This window comes from Ambystoma mexicanum, chromosome 4p (assembly GCF_040938575.1).
Source record: "Ambystoma mexicanum isolate Mex_15411 chromosome 4p, UKY_AmexF1_1, whole genome shotgun sequence".
Lineage (NCBI taxonomy): Eukaryota > Metazoa > Chordata > Amphibia > Caudata > Ambystomatidae > Ambystoma > Ambystoma mexicanum.
The window spans coordinates 614396223-614420994 of NC_090927.1; positions in this window are offsets into that span (position 1 = coordinate 614396223).

Below are 24772 nucleotides of genomic sequence, written 5' to 3' on the forward strand. Positions count from 1 at the left end.
ACCTGAAAAATGACAATGAACATTATTATTTAAAGCTTGAACTTTTGAACTTGCAACAGAACTTTTACAGCGCCTTACCAGTATAATCAAGCTTACCTGAACTCCCATCCAACCTCAATCCAGTGAAGTAACTGGGTTCAACGCGCCCCTGCATCAGAAGCAGGATGGAGAGCTCGTCCTTTCAGACCCTAAGGTGAGACTTCACGGGGAATCGTGGAAGGGTATCGTGGAGGGTTGGAAGAGAGTGGGAGGCTTGAGCATAACTCAGTCAGTAGGTAATACTCCCTTTTCACGCACAGGGGAATATTCCTGCGAGCCGGAGAAGCCAGAGTAGAGGGCCCTTCCTGTCCATCTTCAGAGTCCTGCGCTTCACCATTGAAGAAGCATCAGCACTCGAAGCCAGACCTGCGCCTCCGTGGGAATCAGGTGAGCGTTACATCAACAATCAACGGCACAAGTTCAGATATAACTCACTCTCACACAACAAAATAATAATGTACGCAGGAACATCAATTAGCCAGTACAACATACCAGAAATACAGGACCCAAGAGTGAATTTGTCTGACAGTGACCAATAATAATTGTACATGTGCCTCAATATGTTTTAACTTGCACATGGGACCCTTGTATTTTCGTGTGGCACTGCTAAATAAAGGGGGCAGGGAAGTGCATACAGCAGGAAGGCTAACAATAATGGTGATAGGCAAGCTAATACATGAAGATGGAACATGAACAATGAACAAAGGATGGATCTCAGTGTCCAAACAAAAAGGGATGCTAACCATGTACTGGACAAACAATCATGAATCCCAACAGGGGTGTATACAAAGATCGGTCTTGAGGCTGCCCACAGATATAATGGAAGTCCAATGCCTCTGTGTAAGCTACTTTTACAAGCTGCACTCCTTACAAGTCTATGGAAAGGGGAAGCAGGAGTGGCATATGTGTCTGTACCCTAAGGCACAAACAAGGAGTGTACCAACACGAGACAAGCCTGCATGGGTCTAGCTGGAACCTACAGTGGATGCCCTCAGATGCCACACAAAGCAGCACACTGTCACATAATGTCACAATTCCATTACGGGCACAGCACAGTCGGGCCCAGGGGAGGGGTGTTTTTCCCCATGATAGAGCAGCGCGACTACCAAGATAAAGGCAACGCCCGGCACGTGCAAAGGAGCGCTGAGCATGTGCGAGGAACCAACGACCCTGGCAGTCTAACGCTGACAGGGTGTTGCCCAAGGCTATAAAACCACACCCCAGACCGCACCCTGTGCTTAGAGTTTCTTCTGCTCTTAGCAAGAGCAGTGTCTCACTTACCGCTCCTGCTCTCAGTGTATCCAAATAAGACTTTAAATGGATAGAAAGCAGTGGAAACTCACCTGAAAAAACTCATCTGAAACGAGGACCCACGCCCCTGTGAAAAGACTTTGTCTCTGCGTTCGTTTTGGTTTTCTTTTTCCCAAACAGCACCCAGAGTCGACCAGTGGGGCTGCTGATCTTGGACATTGGTTCTTCATCGCCTGCTCATGTTGGTTCTTTCTCGCTTCTCCGACTGTTGTCATGCCCGCACTATCCGAGGACCTGAAAAGCAAAGCAACAGTGTGAGAGACGCCAGTCAGTTCTTCAACCGCCACCCGTCGCAGTGCCTAGTGTGCTCACCTGCGCATTGAGTCCAACTCTGTTCCTTCAGCATCTCATTGCGGCATCGGCCTTCAGTCGTCCAGCTCCTGTGAAGAAGAAAGACAAAGACATTGTGAAAACAAGCTCAGTCGCTGTACAGAACAAGTTTGCAAGCACAGCAAGTTTGACACCCGTGTCTATTCAAGATGTACCTGTTCACCGTCGTATCCTGTGTGTCGCAGCCGGCCTGGACCACACACATTTAGTGAAGTAACTTTAGGAAGATACGTACCCGAGGACCGCTACCGTAGTCGCAACTATTACGTTGAGCAGTGCTTGCTTCGCGCCAGCCAGCCAACCCAGGCTCTGAAGGGGAGGGGCAGAAGGGAAGGCCCTGTGCTTATATTTACCCTGTACTTACCTTTTGGTAGGACTGACCCCCAGAACAATACATCCCAAAAGTCCCGAAAACACCCAGGTCCCTCCCAACCTCACGGTTCACTGGGTGTTAACCCCCAGTCGACCAGTGGGGAGATGAGTGACTGGGTCGAGCATCAGGGTGAAGCAGCCAGTGATGGAGCTACACATCGGTACAGACCGGACCAGGCACTACTGCAGGGCACCAGAGTTAAGCGTGACAGAATGCTAAGCCCATGTCACAAGCCCTGCCCGAGTAGCATGGATCCACGAGTAGACCAGTTGTCAACCCTTTTGGGGGAATTGCGAGCCGAGGTGCACACGGCCCGCTCAGAGACAAATGCAATCAGGAGAGAGGTGGTAGTCAATAGAGAAAAACCGAGGATTTGGCCAAGCGGCTATTGGTTTTTCAGGCCGGCCAGGTTCCCCTACCAGGTCTTTCAGACAGAGTATCAGAGGGGGTGTCCCAAATTCAGGTCACAACACCGCCCTCTGTTCCCTTAGCCCCTCCCGAACACGTTCTAGGTGACCCACAGAGGTACGCCATTTTTATGAACCAGTGTAGACTGCACTTCCTTTGTCGACCAGGGGCCTTTCCCTCGGACTAAGTCAAGGTGGCCTTTGTCTTGTCTTATCTGGGGGGACACGCAGCTAATTGGTCTGTACCGCTAGTGAACCGAGATGACCCTGTCTTACATAACTTCAGTGCATTTCAGTAAGAGATGGACAAACTAAGGGCAGCCTTAGATGGAGAACTGCTGGAGAACTGCTGGCCCTACGGCAAGGGTCCCAAGATCTATTGGTATACGTCACAACATTCAATCTGCTTGTGGCTGAAATGAATTGGCCAGAGGAGAAAAGAAACACCCTCTTCTATCGAGGCCTCCGGGGTGAGCTGAAAGATGTTTTGGCGCAAGTAGTCAACCCACCTGAACGCTGTGTAGACTATACAGACTTAGTGATACAGTTGAATCATCATTTGCAAGAGAGAAAGGCAGACCGAACAAGGGCGGAAGCCCGGCATGTATATGTGCGCCCACGCGAAGTACAAGCGCATCCCCAAGAAAATACCCCGGAACCCATGAAGTTGGGCAGTGCGAGGGGACGACTTTCAAAGGCAGAAAGAGACAGGCGCCGGCAGCAACAATTATGTCTATATTGTGGCAAGGCGGGCCACTTCCTGAAAGACTTCCCTAGTAAGCCGAGTAAACGGACCCTGGGCATCATTGGGGAGGCAGTGACCAGCCCCAAGGATCCCGCACCACCATCAGAAAACTCCTGGACTCGACAAGAGTAGGGATCGGCTTGTCGAGGGAAACTAAAGTAACCACTGTCTCACACCTCACCTTACCTGTCATTCTGATCAGGCCCGGGCAACCTCACTGGATGTACGCCCTGGAGGCTTATATTGATTGCGGGGCCATCGGCAACCATATCGATATCGGAGTAGCTGGAAGACTGGGCATACCGAGGGAGCCAAGGGGAAGATAGACAACATTGTTTCAGTGGACGGGTCTCCACTGTCATCCGGACCCGTAACGCAGTGCACAGAAGAAGTGGAACTATTGTGCAAAGATGGCTACTGAGAGCGCATGACTTTCGACTTGATCAGTGCTCCACCGTTTCAACTCATACTTGGCATGCCGTGACTAGAACGGCATAATCCCGTCATTAACTGTAAAACACATGCAGTGATCTTTCTGTCGGAATGCCTGCACACCTGTTACCTATACCTACCTCCAGTCCATAAAGCGCTAAAGTTGGGAGTAGCGGCCTCACCCAGCATGGCAGCACAATTATCCCCCAGAAACCAAGAATTTGATGACGTGTTTCAGAAAGAATCAGCCAACAGCTTTCCATCACATAGACCATACGATTGCCAAATTGATCTAATACCAGGGTCTCAGCCACCGTGCAGTCGCATCTAGGTGCTCACAGAAAAAGAGAACCAACATTTGCAGGAGTATCTAGACATCTAGTATCTGGCCAATGGATTTATCCAGCTGTCCAAGTCCCCGGCATCTTCAGCCCTGTTTTTCATACCGAAGAAAGAAGGGGACCTCAGGACGTGCATCGACTATCGAGGGTTCAATAAAATTACTGTGAAGAACCAGTACCCATTACCATTGATTCCCGCACTACTGGACCAAGTTAAGGACGCAAAAATATACTCTAAGTTGGATCTGCGTGGGGCATACCACTTAGTCTGCATTAAAGAGGGGGATGAATGGAAGACGGCCTTCTGCATGAATTATGGTCTGTTTGAATACATTGTAATGCCGTTCGGGCTGTGCAATGCCCCGGCGGCCTTACAGTTCTTCATGAAGGATGTGCTGTGGGAGTTATTCAGCGTCTGCATCATGGTCTATATAGATGATATATTAATCTACTCCGCAACCAAAGAGGAGCATGTACATCATGTTAGGGCCATCCTAGAAAAGCTCTGCCAGCATGACTTGTATGCAAAACTGTAGAAATGCTTTTTCCATGTAACCACGGTGGAGTTCCTTGGCTTTATACTAACCCCACATGGAATCCGAATGGATAATAGGAAAGCAGAGGCAATTGTAAACTGGCCCTTGCCTACATCGCTCATGACTGTGCAAAGCTTCCTGGGCTTTGCTAACTTCTATCGGTGGTTCATACCTGGGTTCTCGGATATTGCACACCCTGTAACCTTGTTGCTTAGGAAGCGCAAGGCTTTTAAATGGTCCCCAGAAGCTGAGCGAGCCTTCAAACAACTCAAGATGCAATTCACGATGGCACCCATCTTGAAGCACCCGAACCCCGAGCTACCGTTCTTGTTTGAAACATATGCCTCCAGTGTCGCGATGGGAGATGTGTTGTCTCAAAGGAACCCAACGACCACCCACCTACATCCCGTGGCATTTTGGTCAAAAAAGTTTTCACCAGCGGAACTAAACTACTCTATAACCGAAAAAGAGTTACTGGCCATCAAGTCAGCATCGAAGGAGTGGCACCACCAACTGCTAGGCACGCAATATACTATCATAGTGTACACTGACCAGAATCTGCAGTACCTGCGAATGGCGCAAGCCCAGTCCCCACGTCAACTCCGGCGGGCCGAATCTTTTTCAGAGTATGACTTTGTCATCATGTTCAGCCCAGGGGTCAAGAATGAGAAGGCAGATGCCCTATCGCACAATGGATGGATCCTAGAGGGAAGAGATGCCTATGCAGTTCCAGAACCTATGTCCATCATCCCAGGGAGAAAGCTGCTGGGCTTGACAAGTTCTGCGTTACCGCCCTTAGACCACTTCCATAGCGGCATCCAGCAATTGTTGAAGCCGGGACAATTGCAGGAATGGGTTACCCAAGATCCGCAAACCATCGAAGGTGGGCTCCCTTACTACCAGGGACGGTTATATGTCCCGGAACCTAGAATGTAAGACGAACTACATAACTACAATGACGCCCTGTTAGGAAGAATTCTCCAGAACGGCTAATTTCCCTTAACTACAGAGTCCCTCAGCAGCTTTGTTGGATTTCTAGGATTTATTTTTTTCACCTGATAAGAGTGTGAGACCTTTTTCCCACTCTCACATGTGTTTTGCTGTGTGTTTAACATTTTTTTGTGTTCATAGACTTTGGAGCCTCATCTACTCCATAGGCATCATCTTTTTACTGTCTGTCACACAGCACCTTTAGTGCAGTGACACAGGGTTGTCTTTTTCAGACTTCTCACTTTAAACTCCATTTTCTGGGACTGACTACTGTCTCCCAGAACATGTAAAGTTACCATTGACTTTATTAGTCTTTTTAAATTCACAGACCCAGTACAAACTATCTTAAATAGAGTACTGGGAAGGGTTAATATTTATCAGTTTTTGTCTGTCTCTTATGTAACATTATTTTGTTCCCCTTTCTTTAAGATTTGGCTGGTGGCAGTGGTATCTACCATATTTGTCCTACCGTGGTCTATGAAAATAGCCTTGGTACTGTTTTAGGCTATGTTTGTAGCCTTGCATTTTAATCCGCTGGACTCCATTTACTTTTATTTGGTTCCGGCTATATTTATTCACTATTTCTTTTTGTAAAGGTCTTTCTCGTGTTTTATTCTGCACGCCAAACTTGGTTTGGTTCCTTTGTTTGCTGACCTTTGGTGGGCTTCTGCACAGTAGCCCTCCTTAGGCTCCTGAGAGTCTAGGTATACAGGATGTGAGGGAAAGGTTTTAGGACCCCTGCACAGGGTTCCCTTGGAAACACAAGTTGCACGCTTGTTTGATTGGCTAGTTGACTGTCCTGCCCGGACAGCCACCCTTCTGCGTGATTGACAGCCAGGCCGTGTTAATGGGGGAAAACTGCATAAAAAGCAGATCTCTGGGACTTGAAAGGCAGAGTCGCCACTGGATCGAGAGAACCGAAGAGAAGCTGAAGGAAGAGGACCACTACCACGACTGAACCTCCCGGTGAAGACCCGCTGCGTGTCCGAATCTCCAAACTTCGACGATAGAGAAGACCAGCAAGGAATCTTCTTCCCTTGAGCAGGTGGGAACAACCAGTTCCCCAAACACCAAGCAAAGCCTCCCTCCCCTGGTCGAATTTGCTGGGCACCGCTGCGGTGAACCGGATAGCCAGGAGGACCGGACCCTGTTTGGGTTTTAAGGAGTGCACCTTTTATTTGTTGCTTTGCTCTGCTGCTAGTTTTTTCCCTGGGCAGTGCAGGACCCTCCAGTCTTCCTCCTTCGTGTCAGTCACTTCAGGAACCGTGAGCCTGCAGGATCTGCCAGGAACTTCTGCCTCAGCTACAGCATTCTTCTTCTTCTAAGGTACTGTTCAAACCCGGTTGTTCATTCCGTCCGACCGCAGTGAAAGTGTTTTAAATCTTTCGCCAATCCAAGGGCTTGTCCTTCTCTACTCTTTTAAGTAACTTTTCTTCCGACCAACTTCGTTTCGAACTCTTGGCAAAGACTTAACAGCAAACTACTCTGAACTGTGTGATCCTCTGCAAAGACTCTGAACCATTAACCATTAAGATTTGAATCCTCATTGTAGCAAGCCTTTTCTAAATTGCCCTGCATACTTACTTGTTGGTGCTGCTTAATTTTGTATAACCTTGTCTTTCCCTCCTTTTTTAAATTGCTGGTGTGCCATTTTGTTCACACTTCATTTTGAGCTTAACTTGTCCAGAATTGATTGGGTGTTGTCTAGTATATTAAGATTGTGATTTTTCTGCTGCTTACTTAGTGAACTGTTTTACAAATGAAGGTGTAAATAAATGTATATTCTTTTACTCACAAACCTTGAGTCAGTGTTTGTTTGAACCATAGCAATTGCTGTCCTTTGTGTAACTTCTGATACTGCTAACTTTACTCTTCAGATAAGTCTGTCTGCTCAGCCATCGCTACCACTTTACTGTGTAGTACAGGCTTGTACCAAAGGTGAATTTGTACTTACACTTGTAGTCTTAATTGTGTGTGGTGTTCCCAAAGGGTACTGCATATGATTCTGCCTAAAACGCCCTGACAGCGGGTCATCCAGGAATTACCAAAACCCTAGGGAAGATTCAGCAACATTACTGGTGACCTACGTGGCAAAAGTACATGATTAGCTACATCAAGACTTGTTATGTATGTACCCACAGCAAGACGCCTAAAACCAAACCTTCAGGGTTGCTCCATCCCTTACCTATACTACCGGCCCCATGGCACACCATTTCCCTGGACTTCATCACAGAATTTCCCTTGTGCAATGGGTACAATACCATCATGGTGGTCGTGGACCTTCTGATCAAGATGGCACACTTCATAGCCCTGAAAGGCCTACCAAATGCAGGAATCCTTGCGCATACCTTCTTAACCAACATAGTGCGAGTACATGGCTTCCCGTCAGTCATTATTTCGGATCGAGGAAGCCAATTTATATCGAAATTCTGGAAGCACTGCTGCACCAAGGCCCAAATTGATATCCGGCTGTTCACCAGTCACCTCCCGCAAATGGATGGACAGACCGAGAGAACAAACCAATCCCTGGAACATTATTTGCGGTGTATGTTTCCTCAAGCCGATGATGGGTGGGTAGATCTTCCCTGGGCAGCAGAATATGCCTACAACAACAGCATCCATAGTTCCACTGTGTTCTCACCTTTCAACTTCATCTATGGATGAAACCCATAGACCACATCCCTCGATCCACCCACAGCTTTGGAAATGCCTGCAGTCACATCATTACACAACAACATCCAAGAAACCTTACAAATGGCCATCCAAACTCTACGTGAAAACAAAGAACGCCCAAACATTATTCGCCGACAAACGAATAAAGGAAGCATCCGAGTACCAAGTGGGCGACAGGGTTTGGCTCTCTACCAAGTATATTTGATTAAAAGGCCCGAAAAGATTCCACCCCAAGTTTATCCGTCCCTACCCAGTGACAGCCATCATTAACCCTGTTGCACTCAAACTTGAACTCCAACCGGCAATGAAAATTCACCCAGTCTTTCATGTATCGCTGCTCAAGCCTGTATACCCAGGCACATGAAATTCCTTTGAATAACCCTCCTTCAATTAAAGTCCTAGGGGTGGAAAAGGAATATGAAGTAAAAGACATCCTAGATTCCAAAATGAGCAGACAGCATTTATATTACCTGGTGGATTGGAAAGGGTATAGTGCCCAAGATAAGACATGGGAACCCGAAGAAAACATTCATGCCCCACGATTAGTAGCCGATTTCATCGCAACCATCCCAGCAAGCCAGGACCTGGGGTGGCAATCCTTGGGGAGGGCTTTGAGGGGAGTGCTGTCACAATTCCATTACGGGCCCAGTTCAGTCGGCCCAGGGGAGGGGTGTTTTTCCCAATGATAGAGTAGCGAAGTGACGGACAGGTATGGTGGCTTGCTGCGTGTAGAATGGAGCAAGGCCACATTCTGCACCAGAGCGCCTACCAAGCGAGAGGTAACACCCGGAACATGCAAAGGAGCACCGAGCACATGCAAGTAACCAACGCCCCTGGCAGTCGAACACTGACAGGGCATGGCCCAAGGCTATAAAACCATGCCCTGGACCACACCCTGTGCTTAGCGTTTCTTCTGCTCTTAGCAAGAGCAGTCTCTCGCTTACCGCTCCTGCTCTCAGTGTATCTGCAAAAGACTTTACATGGATGGAAAGCAGTAGAAACTCACCTGAAGAAACTCACCTGAAACAAGGACCCACGCCCCTGTGTAAAGACTTTGGGCCTCATTACGAGGCTGGCGGACGTGGAATGAACGGTGCCACCACATTACTGGATCTGCAGTGGGCCCCGCTCTGGACGAACTGGCTAGACCAGACGTGCAGAGCGGGACCCGCTAGCAGACCAGGATACTAAAAATGGGCCCGTCATTAACATCTCAGAGCCATGCACAATGGATGTAACATGACATGAAATGTATTTCACAAACTCAAAACACACATGTGTCACAAGGTGCAACAATGCAAGTGTGGTGGAATAGAGTGAAGCCAGACACACCCATCTCATGAGGCCAGGTCACATTGACAACACGCAAGTGAATAGGCACGGTGAGGGGGAGACCTTGGGTTGGAAGAGGGAGTGGGCAGTGCAGTATTTGGGAACGGCATCCACATAAAATACAACTACATAATCAGTAATGAAAATGCGGCCGGCTGGGGGCACTGTAAGTGTAAGTGCAGACATCAGTTGTTAATTGCTGGTAGTGGGTTGTAGAGATACAGGAAACAGCCACCAAGTGCGGGGCATGGCAGGGAGGCAGTGCATGGGTTCAACTGGTGGCTCAGAGGCCCATGTCGGAGATCAGAGTGTGGGCAGGTGACTAGTGCATTTTCTCAGTCATCCAGGACTCCAGCAGCGGAGAGGACGAGAGAAAGCACAACACATGAGGAAGCATAAGAAGTGCCTCCAGACCCGGAGAAGGTTCACCTCCAGTTCCATTGAGGCAGGGAGGCTGTACCAGAGGGAGGCCCCAGGAATTGCAGCCCAAGGAACCATAAGGCCTTGTGGTCAATTCAGAGCGTTTGGAAATTAATAGTCACAACCACTGGGAGCCAGTGCCATCATCACATTCCTAGGAAGATACAATACCTGACCCCAAAACAAAAGGACATCTTTTGTCATTTTGTTATATTGGGTGTAATAGAAAATTGTAAAACTTGTTTTGTCTTTTTGAAAAGTTGATTTATTCAGCTATATCAAAAAAAATAAAAAAATAAAAAAAGGACAATTCCCACAGTCCAGTTCTGGATGAGTTGCAGAGCGAAAAGAATAGAAGCACAGAAATCTTGGTAGAGGCCGTTGCAGTAGCCCACCATAGGAATGACCAGTCCTCTGGAGACAGTGAGCTGCTGGGGGAAGGATAGGAAAGGAAGAATACCTCTGAGGAGCTGCAGCTGTCAGCGTGACCTCTCAGAGAAGTCAGAGATGTGAGGAGAGAAGGCGTGTGTGGAATTGAAGATTATCACAGGCTATCTGGCATTACAGGAGTGAGCAGGTGTAGTGATGAGGATTGTCACAGTGTGCAGTGTTAGGGAGAATTCTCTCTTTAGGCTGAATTTCCTAACCTAGTGAGTCCCCCAGCAGCTTTGCTGGATTTCTGGAGTTAGTTTTTTTCTCCTGCCAAGAGTGAGACTCTTTTTCTCCCACTCTTGGACATGATTTATGGTGTTTCTTTGACTGTTAATGTGTTTTATGGGCTATGGGGTCCTTTACTCCATAGGGTCTCATGTGTTTTTACTATGTGTGTTACACAGCACCCTCCGTGCAGTGACACAGGGGTGTCATAGTGACACCCCACCATAGACTCCATACCCTGGGACTGACTACTGTCTCCCAGGGCATGTAGAGTCACCATTGGCTTTACTAGTCCCAAATTATTAACAGAAACCGGTACACACCATCATATTGTGGACGTACTGGTCGGGGCAATTTGATTGCCCCGGGGTCTGTTAGTCGAGGGGGCACGTCTCCGTCCCCCCTGATCGAGTGTTGGCTGGTGGCAGTGGATACTACTTTTTATATTCGGCCGCAAATATATCCCTATGGGATTTTCCGATTGTTCGAGGCTACCAACTTTAATTATTTAATTCTCATAGCCTCGAACATACCGCTGGTTTATTTATTTAATATTAATTCGCCGGTTGGTATTTTTTGCCAGGACTCGATTCTAAAATGGCGTTTGTGTTCTCTTCTGTGACTCCAACCCAAGTCGAGCCCTTTGTTCCACTTTTTGGTGGGCTTCTCCACAGAAGCCTCCAAAAGTGGTGCCACTCTGGCTGGGTACCACAGGGGGTGTGGGAGGGGGTTTAGGCACCCTGGACTGAGTTACCTTGGTAACTCAAGTCACACTCTTGTGTGATTGGCCCAAGTGGTGAGCCGGCCGGCTATTCACTTGGACCGTGAATAAAAGGAAGGCTAATTTTACCTGAGAACTCCGCGGCTGGTTTCTTCCCTTGCAGTGCAACGGACTCCTATCTTCCTCCCCGATGAGATCCTCTCTTCCCCCGGATTGCAAGGTCAGAAGCAGTGCACTGCAGTTAATGGTAGTCTGGAAAGCACACCCCTCAGTGCGTTCAGTCAGTATCTTGTCTCTATGACAAATGATAATCTGGTATGCTGTTGTACAAATGATTCTTCCATTCTGATAATTTGTTTTTATTTTCAGACCTGCATCTTCATGTGGAGTTCCTTCCTTTCTGTGTCAGGAACAACTGCCCCCGCTGGAGTATTCTCACCACTTTAAGGTACTGTGTCCGCCAGGCCTCCCTTTCTAAAGGTTGCTACAAGGTAATAATAATCCCTTAACCTTCTGGACTGGGCTGGCCGCCTTGACCATCTAACTGGTCCCTTTCTTTGGTCCAACTCTTTCTGAACCTTTTCAAGACTTTTTGTGCACTTCAACTGTGTGACCTTGGACACATTTCGTTCTGATCCTCTTCACTCTAACTTCACGGTTTTACTTTGCCTTCCTCTCTTGTTGTGTTCTTGTGAAAGTGTTGGTATCTGTTTCAATTTATACTCTGCTTTTCTCTCCCTTTTTAAAACAAATTATTAGAGTGCCATCTGCGTAAAGCGCTCACCGCTGTCTGAAAATAGGTGGGGCTTTACTTAAGAATTGTCTAATATTCTTTTAAGAGAGTGTATATCTTTTAGTGACTGTGTTTTTGAACTGCTTAACATTAGTGCCTGTGTGTTTTACTAGATGTGGTTTTAAATAAATAATTGTATCTCTTTTACACTAAGCTCTGGTCAGTGTTTACGTGTTCTACTGTGTTCTTTTGACCTATTGTGAATACTCTGTATACTGCCTAACTCTTCTTGGGGGAAGTCTGACTGGTCAGCCACAGCTACCAAGCGAATCTGTGTGGTAAAGACTGCTACCAAGTGGGTTTACTGCCAAACACCTGTAGTCTTAAATCTTTTGCAGTGGTCCCAGAGGGAACTGCACAGGTTTCTGCCTAACATGCAACACATCGTTCGAATGCAATCTGCAGGACAACAAGCACGTGTCAGTCCACCATGACATGGTTCACCCATGGCAGTCATGTAAAGGCAGGCAGAACTGCCCGACAATCATTACACTTCATCCAAGCAACATACACATGTCCTACACATGTCCTGGATGCACACGCATCACCACTCACCGGACATTCCCTCATAAATTGGCAGGTCTCCCATGCCTTGGATCTGCTCCACATCAATCATATCACTTAATGATCTCTTAATGTGGAGTGAGTTCATCGTCCTCTCATGGTGACCCACCCCCAGTAACCAGAGTAGAGACATAGGCAACACCCAGCTTATCTTTGGCTTGGCATCAGAGGTCATTCCAATGCTTCACTACCTCAGGACCTGTGCACCTCTCATTGCCCAAGGCGTTGATTCGATCTGTGATGCGCTGCCAGTGGGCCATATCCTGAGCAGGCGTACGTGTGCTCCCTGCCTGCACGAACATGTCATGTTCATGTTCCTGCATGTAGTCCACGAGGATATGGAGTTCCTCATCACTGAAGCTCCTCTTCCTCGGCGGGTGGGACTCCTGTGCCGTGCCTTGGGCTTCAGCCTGTTCAACTACTGCACACTTTGCCTTCTTGCAAGGTCTTGCAGACCCTGAGTGGCTGGGACCACTTGGGTCAGTAGGGGCTGGAGCACTGGTGGACTTGACTATGGCATCACCCACTGATGCTGGGACAGTAGGTTGCCTTGCAGGTATCTGTACCTGGGGGCTGGTGCCAGGACCTTTCACCACACATCCCTTCCCCTTAGAGACGCTGCATGTGGCAACGGAACGAGGTCTAAGTGACTTCAAAGGTATGCATTTACAACTGTTCCAGTATGTATTGAATTTAACACTCCAAAGGAGTCACCAGCTGAAGCTGATCACTGAAAATCTCAATCACGAGGGGGATCTGATATAAATGGACATTCCCTATGGGAGTGCAATTTGAATGGAACATAAAAATGCAAGTGGTCAATGATTTAGACAAGGGATGCAAGTTGCTAAAAATAGCAACAGAGGCTGCCTAGCAACAAGAAAACCCCTAACCTGAAAGCAAGTGCAACTAGGAAAACGAAAAGAAATAAAACAAATACATGAATAATAATACAAATCCATGAATGCATTCCTAATACACACTGGGATAAAATGTTCTGGCCTTGACTAACTACTCTGCACAGCACAGAAGGATTTAAGGAAAAGAAAAAAACTGAACGAGATGGCAACACTGTGAATTGCAAGAACGAACAATGACATATGACTCCTAGAAAAGATTAGGGGAAGTAAATGACACACTGATGAAGAGAACTTTAAAGAAATTATTAACTATTGTCAGTGAGACAAAGTCTTGCTGGCGAAGCATCGCATGCAGACCCTGCACAATACAAGCAGGTCTACAAACTTGTCAGTAATGTTTCATATTATAGAGTTGAGAGAAGTGGGCGGGGTGTGCGAGAGAGCGTCTATTACAAGTGTGACGGTCCGGAATTATGGGTGCTAGTTGCACCGTACCAGCACCCATTTCTAGACCGCCACACTGCATCTCGGCGGATGGGGGCCCTTGCGCCCGGCAGGTCTGATTTGCTGGGCGTAACGTCTCCCGCCCGCAGCATTTTCACAGAAGCAGTGTCCCCATTCCCATGGAGTCCCATGGGAATGGGGATTAACATTTTCCGACATCTGCCCCAGAGTATCTGTGGCCCAGGGCCGGGACCACCACAGGCCTGGCTGGGGGACCCTGAGCCTGGGTGGTGGTTGCTGCAGCTTCCCCTGCAGCTTCCTGACCCTGGCTGGTGTGGACAGCATATGGCAATGTTGCTCCAGAACTCTGGGTGCTGGTGGCAGGACCTTTCACTGCACGTCTCATGCCCTTTGACATAATGGCATGTGCCCCTGTGTCACTGTGGACCGGTGTCTCCACCACTACAGGCCTGACTGGGTGAGCCTGGGTGGTGTTCGCCGCAGTTGCCCCTGCAGCTTCCTGGCCATTGTTGGTGTGGACAGCAGATGACAATGCTGCTTCTGGAGCCCAGGTGCTGGGGACGTCAGCATTAGTTGAATCTCCCTGACCCTGTTGGTTGGGGGACATAGCTCTCCCTGCATGGCCTCGGACACCTCGGACACCTCAGACACCTTGGACACTACATGCAATTAAGACTACAAGTGTCAGTACAATTTCACCTTTGGTACAAGCCCGAACTACACAGTTATGTGGTAGCAATGGCTGAGCAGCCAGACTTATCTCAAGAGTTGAGTGAGCAGTAGAACAAGTTACACAAAGAATCAACAAATACAGTGGTTCAAACAAACACCTACTAAAGGTTTATTGGTAAAAGAATATGCGTTTATTTACACAGTTTGAAAACATTACACTAGGAAGAGCAGCTCAATATCATATACTAATATACTACAAATACATAACCAATAACTTACTGAAAAAGTTCAGCTCCCTGAAGTGGGAGCAAAATGGCATTTCAGTTACTTTAAAAAGAGGTAAAAAGACAAGATTATAAGAATCAACAGCACACATACTTTCATAGGCAGGGCAAAGGGTTTCAGTTAACTACAACCAGCAATTTAGTTCATAGGACTGGGCCAAAGTCAATGGTTCAGAGTCTTTGTATCGGATAGCACAGTTCTGGTAGTAAACGGTTAAGTCTTTGCCACGGATCTTAGGAGAATTTGGCTAGGCGAAAAATGTGTTGAATGTTTAGGGAAGGACAAGCCTTCGAAGTCGGGAAAGTTTCACAAACTTTCTCTGCGGCCAAAAAGATTTCCGGACTGCTTTTGCACAGTACCTTTAAAGTGAAGAAGAGCTGTAGCTGAGGCAGTTGTTCCTGGCAGTTCAATCAGATCTCGCTGTTCCTGAGCTTCAGTCATGGGACAAGAAGGAGGACATCGGCAGGTTCCTGCACTGCTCAGGGAAGAGGCCATAATCTTGGCAAAATGTCGGTTTAATGTGTGAGTGCCTTAAAGTCCACAGTTTCCTTCCTCCTGGCTATCTGGTTTTCAACAGCACTCTGAAGAAAATTCGACCAGGATGGGGACGGTGTCAGGTGGTTTGCGAGTTGGTTGTTCCCACCAAACTCAAGAGAAGAAGCTAACCTTGAAGGGCTTCTCTGTCGATGGAGTTTCAGGCAATTCGGACCTACAGCAGGGCTTCACTGGTCATCCAGGAGTTGCAGCAGTCCTCTTCCTTCCGCTCGTCTTCGGTTCTTTCGTTCCAGTGGTCGACTCTGCTTTCCAAGTCCCAGAGACATGCTTTTAAACAGTTTTCCCCCATTCATTCCAGCCTCGCTGTCACTCACACAGCAGGGTGGCTGTCCTTGCAGGACAGCCAGCCGGCCAATCACGCCAGAGTGCATTCAGGTCTCCTAGGAGACTAAGCACAGGGAGTTTCCAGCACCTCCCTCATATCCTGTTCATCCCAGACACTCAGGCACCAGAGGAGGGCTTCAGCACTGAAGCCCACCAAAGGCCAACAAACAAAAGGACCAAACCTGGTTTGGCGCGCAGAGAGAAACACAAGAAGGACCTTTCCTAAAAGAAATGGCAAAAAAAGTTGACCAGAGTCTGTTTTTACAGATAGGTCTTAGGCGCCATATTGGAAAACATGGCTGACACGATTTTTAGCTACGGTTGTTCGCAGTTGTCAAAATCATGGTAGTTTGATCTAAACCACTGCCACCGGCCTTTTAAAGTAGGAAAGGGTAACATTTGACTGTTACATGAGTGTTTTGACTAGGCAACCCCTTCAGAACTTTGTAGAAAGATAGTGTGTGCTGGGTCTGTATATTTATAGGGACTAATAAAGTCAATTTAACTTTACATGCTCTGGGAGACAGTAGTCAGTCCCAGAGAAGGGCCCTCATTACAACACCGGCGGTAACCAATGGCGCTATTAGCACCATGGTTGCTGCCGGTATTGTAACGAGTCCGCCAACGGTAAATGGGGAAATACCACCCCATTCCAAGGTTGGCAGGGCAGTAATTCCCCATTTGCCCTTGGCCCTTCCCCATTCCCATTTTTGCCCCATAGGGCTCAATGGGACTGGGGAAGGCGTAGTTACGGTATTGCAGATTGCGCTACCGTACTTACCTCAGAAGTCTCTTTGCGGATCCCTACTTTAACGGCTGGTCCAGACCAGCCGTTAAGGTCAGGAGCCGCAAAGGGACCTCGTAATCAGGCGTTAAGGGTTTAACTGCACCGACACCTTTTACGGCGCCGTTAAACCCTTAACGCCAGGGTCGTAATGACCCCCAAGGTATTTAAACCTTGTGAAGTCTGAAAGACAACCCTGTGTCACTGCACTGAAGGTGCTGTGTGACACACAGAAAAAGATGATGCCTACGAAGTTGGGTTAAAACTCCATAAACAAAGAACACAAAAGTAAAACACATTGAAAATAAAAAGTTCAAAGGCCCAAAATATAGCAAAAGAGCTGGAGGGCTCTAAGGTAGAGGGGATTTAGCACTCCTGTGAGAAATCTCCCTAACACTCATCCCCCCCAGACTAAGGGACAGGAGGATCTAATCCCCACCAGGATGGATCTCCTATTGCAAGTCGGTTAAATGGCCTGCTGATTACACCAGCAACCTTTTGTAACCATTGCTATGAAACTTTTTATCAGTGGTTTTCATTTGTAAGCTATATGACCTACAAACCTGTTGTGGTACATCTCTCTTTCTTAAGGTATAGGGGATCTGATCTAACAGTCCCTCAGAAGTTATGAGAACCTCTGAACCTACAATAGGCTTTTTCAGTGGGTCATTAGAAAGGAATCCCTTAGATCTAGAGGGGCATCCACAGTTCCTCACCACCCCTCTCACAAGAGCAGGTTGGGTCTCAGGTGTCTTGGTTGGAGGGGCTGTGGTCAAGCAAGGTACATGTTTCCACTTCCCCTGAGATCTGGTTTGACCTTGCTTAGAAGTTTCCCTCCTAGCACTAGGGTTTACACTGGAGTCTTCAGTAGAAAATCCAACAGTCTTAAGGTGTTTAACCTTAGACCTATTTTTCCTGGTTTTCCACCAGCTTTGGGAATTACCAGGTCTAGAGAGGAGTACACTTTGTCTACCCACCTCTTCCTCAGAAGCAGGGGGGGTCAAATACTTTACAATTGGATGGGCAATGATGGAGCTTGTTTGGGGCTCCCATTTCCCTACTATACTAGCCTCCGATTTGCCTGGGTTAGAGGTCAATTTACTAACACCAGGGCTTGTAGTGGGGGTCTCTGTAGAGGTTCCCACAGGCTCAGAGTGGTCTCTTAAGGTTGCCTCTCTAGCCAACTTGGTTTGGTTCTCTTTCCTCTCACTGGGAGGACTGGGGGTACTGGATACCATTCCTAGGGTTTTAAAATCATTGCTCAACAGGACTCTCCCAGGCACCTCATTCTGGACACTGACAGGAATCTTCACTGTCATATTATTACACTGAATGAGAGCTGGTAGAATTGGAGCCAACTGGACAGGCCTCTAGAGAATTTAGTGGTACCTTTGGGTGCCTTAGAAACATTCTCAGGCTTGAAAAAGCTTTCATCCACTACTGTTCTGCTGGCCCCAGTGTTTCTCCTGACTGGAGTATCCTGGCCATTGACAAGAACACTTTCCATATAATACCCGCTACAGTTCTCTGGAATGGAGTTGTACACATCCATATTCTGTTTCTTACACAGACACATGGACTCTAAGGATACAGTGCCCTGAAGACCCAAGGGTGCTTCAGCAAACAGTTGAAAGTGGGCACTAGCCATTTGTACCTCTTCCTTTGAGGAGAAGGCTAAGGAGGCAGTGCTGATCCCGGCAGGTTTACCCTTGCATCGGGAATCTCCTTTGACATGGTCAGTTGACCCACAAACATTGCATTTACCAAATGCTCTCTGGAATGGGTGTTTCTGCTGACCTCCATCTGGTTGGGCACCAGCATATTCACTAGCCCTATTTGGTTTCCCATGGGGCTTACCCTGGTTATGTTTGAGGTTCTCTTCTGGTTGGATGGATTTAGATGTATCTGTGTTCTCACCTTTGTGTTGCTTCACCCCATCATTTTTGGTAGTTGCCTCAGAATCCTTATGAGTGGCCTTGGTGGCTACCCATGAGTCAGTTGCTCTAGCTAACTTTTTTGGATCTAATTCCTAAGAGTCAGCCAAGTGATGTCTCAACTCAAGAGAGCAGGCATCAAAAATAGTTTCCAATAAGAAGAGAGTCCTCATTACTTCATAAGTGTCAACTTTGTAACCCTTAACCCAACCATTTAAGTTTTTCAAACCTTCACACACCCACATAGCCCAATGGGTACCATCATGCTATTTGAGGGTTCTAAACATCTTAAGATACTGGAAGGGGGTCTTCCCAAACCTAGCTATCAAAGCTAGTTTCACACTTTCATACTCCTTCCTGTCTATATCCCACACATCCATTACCACATCATTTGCATCAGGGGCTAGCCTAGAAAAAAGCTAAGGAATCAGTTGATTCCCTGTAATGTCTTGAATCCCATGGTTATATTCACAAGAAACCAACCAATCCAAAATATCAAGCTTAACCTCATACATAATTACTGCATCTTTGGGCATGCAAGAACTCTTACGACTGGAAGACCTAGAGGACTCTGGGATAGAACCATTTTCAAGAGACAGCATTTTCATTTCAAGTGCATGATTCAACTTCATTCCTCTGAGTTTAAGTTCTTGATGTTTGCTTTCAGTTTTAGCTTCGATTCTTTTACATTCTAACTCAAGTCTCATTCTTTACAAAGAGACAAATTCAGGACTTGGTGTTGGACCTGATGGGGTCCCTGCGGTCAAAGGTTGAGGCCTATGAGCAGGTAGAGGTAAAATGGGGCCTACATTGTGAGGCTCTTCTGCCTCATCTAACTCATCCATAACATTTGAGCTGGGCTCAGAAACATTATTATTCTCATCAATATTTTCCACATTTGCTGCAGGGGTAGGGGTTTCAGGCCTACTCCTCAGACTTTCATATTCCAATAACTTTTCTATCAATTCAACCTTTTTGCCTTTTACAGTGAGATTCCTAACTTTACACATATCTCTCAATTGATCAACTTTTAAAGTGACTAGGGTCTCCTGCCTGTAGCTTTCCATATCAGTCATGATAAACAATTGCTTCTCTAGTGTTGCTTAGCCTTGTGAGGATTATTTGAACAAAGTTAAGAGTAGCACTCTAAATATAACAAGTATACTTTATCCTCACCACTGTACACTAGTGTTAGGCAGAATCACATGCAGTACCCTTTGGGAACACTACATGCAATTAAGACTACAAGTGCCAGTACAATTTCACCTTTGGTACAAGCCCGCACTACACAGTTATGAGGTAGCAGTGGCTGAGCAGCCGGACTTATCTCAAGAGTTGAGTGAGCAGTAGAACAAGTTACACAAAGGACCAACAAATACAGTGGTTCAAACAAACACTTGCTCAAGGTATTTTGGTAAAAGAATATACATTTACACAGTCAGTTTGAAAACATTACACTAGCAAGTGCAGCTCAATATCATATACGAACATAATACAAATACACATCCAATAAGTTACTGAACAAGTTCAGCTCCCCTGAAGTGGGAGCAAAATGGTACTTCAGTTACTTTAAAAAGGGGTAAAAAGACAAGGTTATAAGAATCAACAGCACAAATACTTTCATAGGCAGGGCAAAGGGTTTCAGTTAACTACAACCAGATATTCAGTTCATAGGCCCGGGCCAAAGTCAATGGTTCAGAGTCTGTGTACCGGATAGCAAAGTTCTGGTAGTAAACGGTTAAGTATTTGCCACAGATCTTAGGAGAATTTGGCTAGGCAAAATGTTTGACAAATGTTTAGGGAAGGACAAGCCTTCGAAGTCGGGGAGGTTTCACAAACTTTCTCCGTGGCCGAAACGATTTCCGGACCGCTTTTGCAGTTCCTTTAAAGTGAAGAAGAGCTGTAGTTGAGGCAGTTGTTCCTGGCAGTTCAATCAGATCTTGCTGTTCCTGAGCTCCAGTCACGGGGACAAGAAGGAGGGCGTTGGGAGGTTCCTGCAGTACCCAGGGAAGAGGCCATACGCTTGGCAAAACATCGGTTTAAGGTGTGAGTGCCTTTAAGTCCACGAGCTGGTTTCCTTCCCCGTGGCTATCTGGTTTTCAATAGTATTCTGAAGAAAATTCGACCAGGATGGGGACAGTGTCCAGGTGGCTTGCGAGTTTGTTGTTCCCACCAACTTCAAGGGAAGAAGTTAATCTTGAAGGGCTTCTCTGTCAATGGAGTTTCATGCAATTCAGGCCTGCAGCAGGGCTTCACCAGTCGTCCAAGAGTTGCAGCAGTCCTCTTCCTTCAGCTTGTCTTCGGTTCTTTGGTTCCAGTGATCGACTTCCAAGTCCCAGAGACCTGCTTTTAAACAGTTTTCCCCCATTCATCCAGCCTGGCTGTCACTCAAACAGCAGGGTGGCTGTCCTTGCCGGACAGCTAGCCAGCCAATCACGCCAGAGCGCATTCAGGTCTCCTAGGAGACTAAGCACAGGGAGTTTCAGGCACCTCCCTCACATCCTGTCCATTCCAGACACTCAGGCGCCAGAGGAGGGCTTCAGCACTGAAGCCCGCCAAAGGCCAACGAACAAAGGGACCAAACATGGTTTGACGTGCAGAGACAAACACAAGAAGGGCCTTTCCTAAAAGAAATGGCGAAAAAAGTTGACCAAAGTCTGTTTTTACAGATAGGTCTTGGGTGCCATATTGGAAAACATGGCTGACACGATTTTTAGCTACCAGTGTTTGCGGTCTGGAAAAATCATGGTAGTTTGATATAAACCACTGCCACCAGCCATTTAAAGTAGGAAAGGGTAACATTTGACTGTCACGTGAGTGTTTATATAATGATAGTGTGCGCTGGGTCTGTAAATTTAAAGAGACTAGTAAAGTCAATTTAACTTTACATGCTCTGGGAGACAGTAGTCAGTCCCAGAGTAGGTATTTAAACCTTGGGAAGCCTGAAAGACATCCGTTGTCACTGCACTGAAGGTACTGTGTGACACACAGAAAAAGGTGATGTCTATGGAGTTGGGTTAAAACTCCATAACCAAAGAACACAAAGGTAAAACACATTGAAAATGAAAAGTTCAAAGCCCCAAAATATACCAAAAGAGCTGGAGAGCTCTAAGGTAGAGGGAACTTAGCATTAGTGTGAGAAATCTCCCTAACACTCGGCCACCTCGGCCACCTTGTCCACCTCAGACACCCCTCCCACATGTTGCCCTTCCACTCATGGCACTGATGGAATGCTGCAATGGGAGGCACAGCTATCAATTGTCCTGGGTAATTTCAGTAAGGGGGCAGTGTACGTGATGTTAAAGGTACCAGTGTGTTCCTGCAAGGCTCAATCTAAGCACTGGGGAAAATAAACAGGCCGTGTAATGCACAGGCACCCCAAAAATGAAAAATACGTGTATGCGACCCCTCGGTAGCCCATGTGAAAAGAAAAACATTACGCAGTATGCAGTGGCACCCAGCAACACAAACAAATGCTTACGCGAAGGACACAAAAGGTACTGTCATGTTAAGAAAGGGGGTATGCAACACACAGGGACACCCACAGTATGCAAAATGCGTACGCGACTCTCTGTCACCCTCACAAAAAAGGGAAAAGTACACGCGTGCAATCAAATCCCCCACCAAAACAAAAAGCTTGCATTATCGCAGTAGTGAAGAGATCACGTGGAAAGTCCACACGTCTGTCCACGTCTGTCCACTATAACTCGCACAAGCGTGTGATGGTCTCCTACACACTAATTTATCCTGATCCTGATCCTGAACGCTATGCCCAAAGTTACGTGCTTAGGCCTTTCCTCTGATTTCACACTAACGCTCAGTTTCCACACATGCAGAGTAACTCTGTTTCCGGCTGTCCACACGAGTAAAACGAAAGACCCACGGTCCTGCCTACCAGCACATTTACCTGCCTCCAACTCCTCTGAGCTGCCTCCTACGAGCCATCTGCTGCTGCCTGCCCACTGTGTGTGCCTGCTGCCCACGTGCCCTGCAATTTGGTTACCTGTGACCACGTCTGCTGATCCAGAAGAATCCCAACGTGCCAGACCACTGCTCCACAGCCCAGCCCCAGGACCACCTGGCCCACACACACCTGCCTCAGCGGTTGCCATGTCAGAACCAACATCATCTGAGGCAAGTGGCAACCCCACTGCAGTGAGTCAGAGGGCTACCAGTTTCAGTGCAAGAGAAGTTGACATCCTGGTGGACCAAATCCTGGGGCAGTATGATGGCCTCTTCCACTGACCAATGCAAGTGAGCAACGAAGGACAGAAGAATATCTGGGCCGACATCATGTGTACAATCAACGCGGAGTTGGTGGCACCCCGGGACTACCACCATGTCCACAAGCGCTGGGGGGACCTCAAGGCCAGGACCCACAACAAGGCCTGGTGCTTCCTCCAGGCTGGTGTGAACCAAGGGGTGTACCGGGCCGGTTGAACACCACCAACATGCGGGTCATGGAGCGGTTTACCCAGTGCTGCACGCCCAGGTCTTGGATTTGCAGCTCCGTCTGGAGTTGACTGGTAAGTGTCCATTTGTTAGTGCCCTCAACAGTGCATGTGCATGTTGATGTGTGGTAGGAGTGTGCACCTTGAACATATTGCAGGTATACCTCATGTACGGATGTCTGTGTGCATGTACGAGAGAGTGCTACATGTGTGTCCATTGAGGCATGTGTGCTACCAACAGGGTTACTGTTGCTCTGTATGATGTGATACAGCATGCAAAGATGGACATGTGGTTGCTTACATGTGTCTGAGACATGGCCGTGTGAGAGGTGTGACACATGGGTGCTGTCGTCAGCATCATTGACATGCATGGTGTACATGTGCATGTGTCTGAGAAGTGAGTGTGTGATTGGCCAACACTCCTGAATTGATTTTACTGGAGCATTTGATTGTGTGCTTTACTCTTGCTGCACAAACGACAGCTTCAGGGATGTCAGGTGATGTGTCTAAATGTCATGTGTATGTCCCATGATGCATGTCAGGAGCATGCACAATGTGTATGTGCTGACAGTGCCTTGTCCAAGGATGTCATTGTCTGTTGTGAAGGACAGACATGTTAGTGAATTTATGAACATTGCATGTACGTATGTCTTGTTGAGGGTGATGATGCCTGTGACCTTTGGCAGTGTACTTCATGTGCATATGTTTTGTACAAATCACGCGTAGGTACAGTACCCGGATGTTTGTGTTCTATGTCTCTTTATCCACAGCGATGTTGGAAAAAGAGGGCGGAGATGGTGCTGTTGAGCAAGCCAACAGGGATGCCTCCACAAGGCACAGACGATAAGCCCAGTCAAGCCCCCAGGCAATTTCATCTTCGGGGATGGAGGAGACTGGTGCCATGTCAGAGACATCAGCCATGGCTGCTGAGGGGAGGTCCAAGAGGGGGAAGGTGGTCATGGACTCCTCGGCAGCGGGAGGGACAGGGGAACTCGCACAGGGGCAATCCATCCCCTGCGGCCCATCTCATGGAGATCACATCCCTGCGAGAGTCGGGAGTCGGCGTAGGATCAGCCGTGGTGGTCACCATACCGATCCAGCTGACGACAGGAGCTGTGGTAATGGAGGTAGAGCAGGCACCAAGTAGCATGGCACGTGCACAATGGCCCCGGGTGATGTCATTAGCCCTGTGGCTTTTCTTAAGGAGCAGGTATCGGGCAATTTGGCAGAAGCATGCTCGGAGTAGGAGACTACAGTACACGGGGCATTCCATCTCAGGGAGGCAGGTATCGGACATCGGGCATGATGCAAACATGGACCTTCGTCAAAAGATGTCTTCTGTGTTGGAGCATATGGGGTGGCAAATCGGGGCAGAGTGGCAGCAGGCACGGGAGGCAAAACTCACCATGACCAGGACGGATATTTCACTGCATCGGGCAGAGAGGCGGGCTGAGGTCCTCAACGAGACTTGCAGGAAGTGGAAGGGGATGGAGAGGACCATGTTGGAGTCCCTGCAAGCCCATGGGGAGAGAGCAGAGGCCCGCCTGGGGGAATTGGACGCAGTGTTTGATGATGCCCTGGCTGAAACATTGAGGAAGCATGGTGAGGAGAAGGACTAGCCCGTTGCCTTTGTAAATAGTTCTTTAGAAATAGGTTTCCTTTTTTTATGATTTGGAGTTTTTTGACTATACTCCACTTTTTGTACATAGTTGTTTGTGTGTGATTTCGTTTTTCTCGATTAACATGATTTGGAGTGCTATTTGGACTTTGCTCCATGT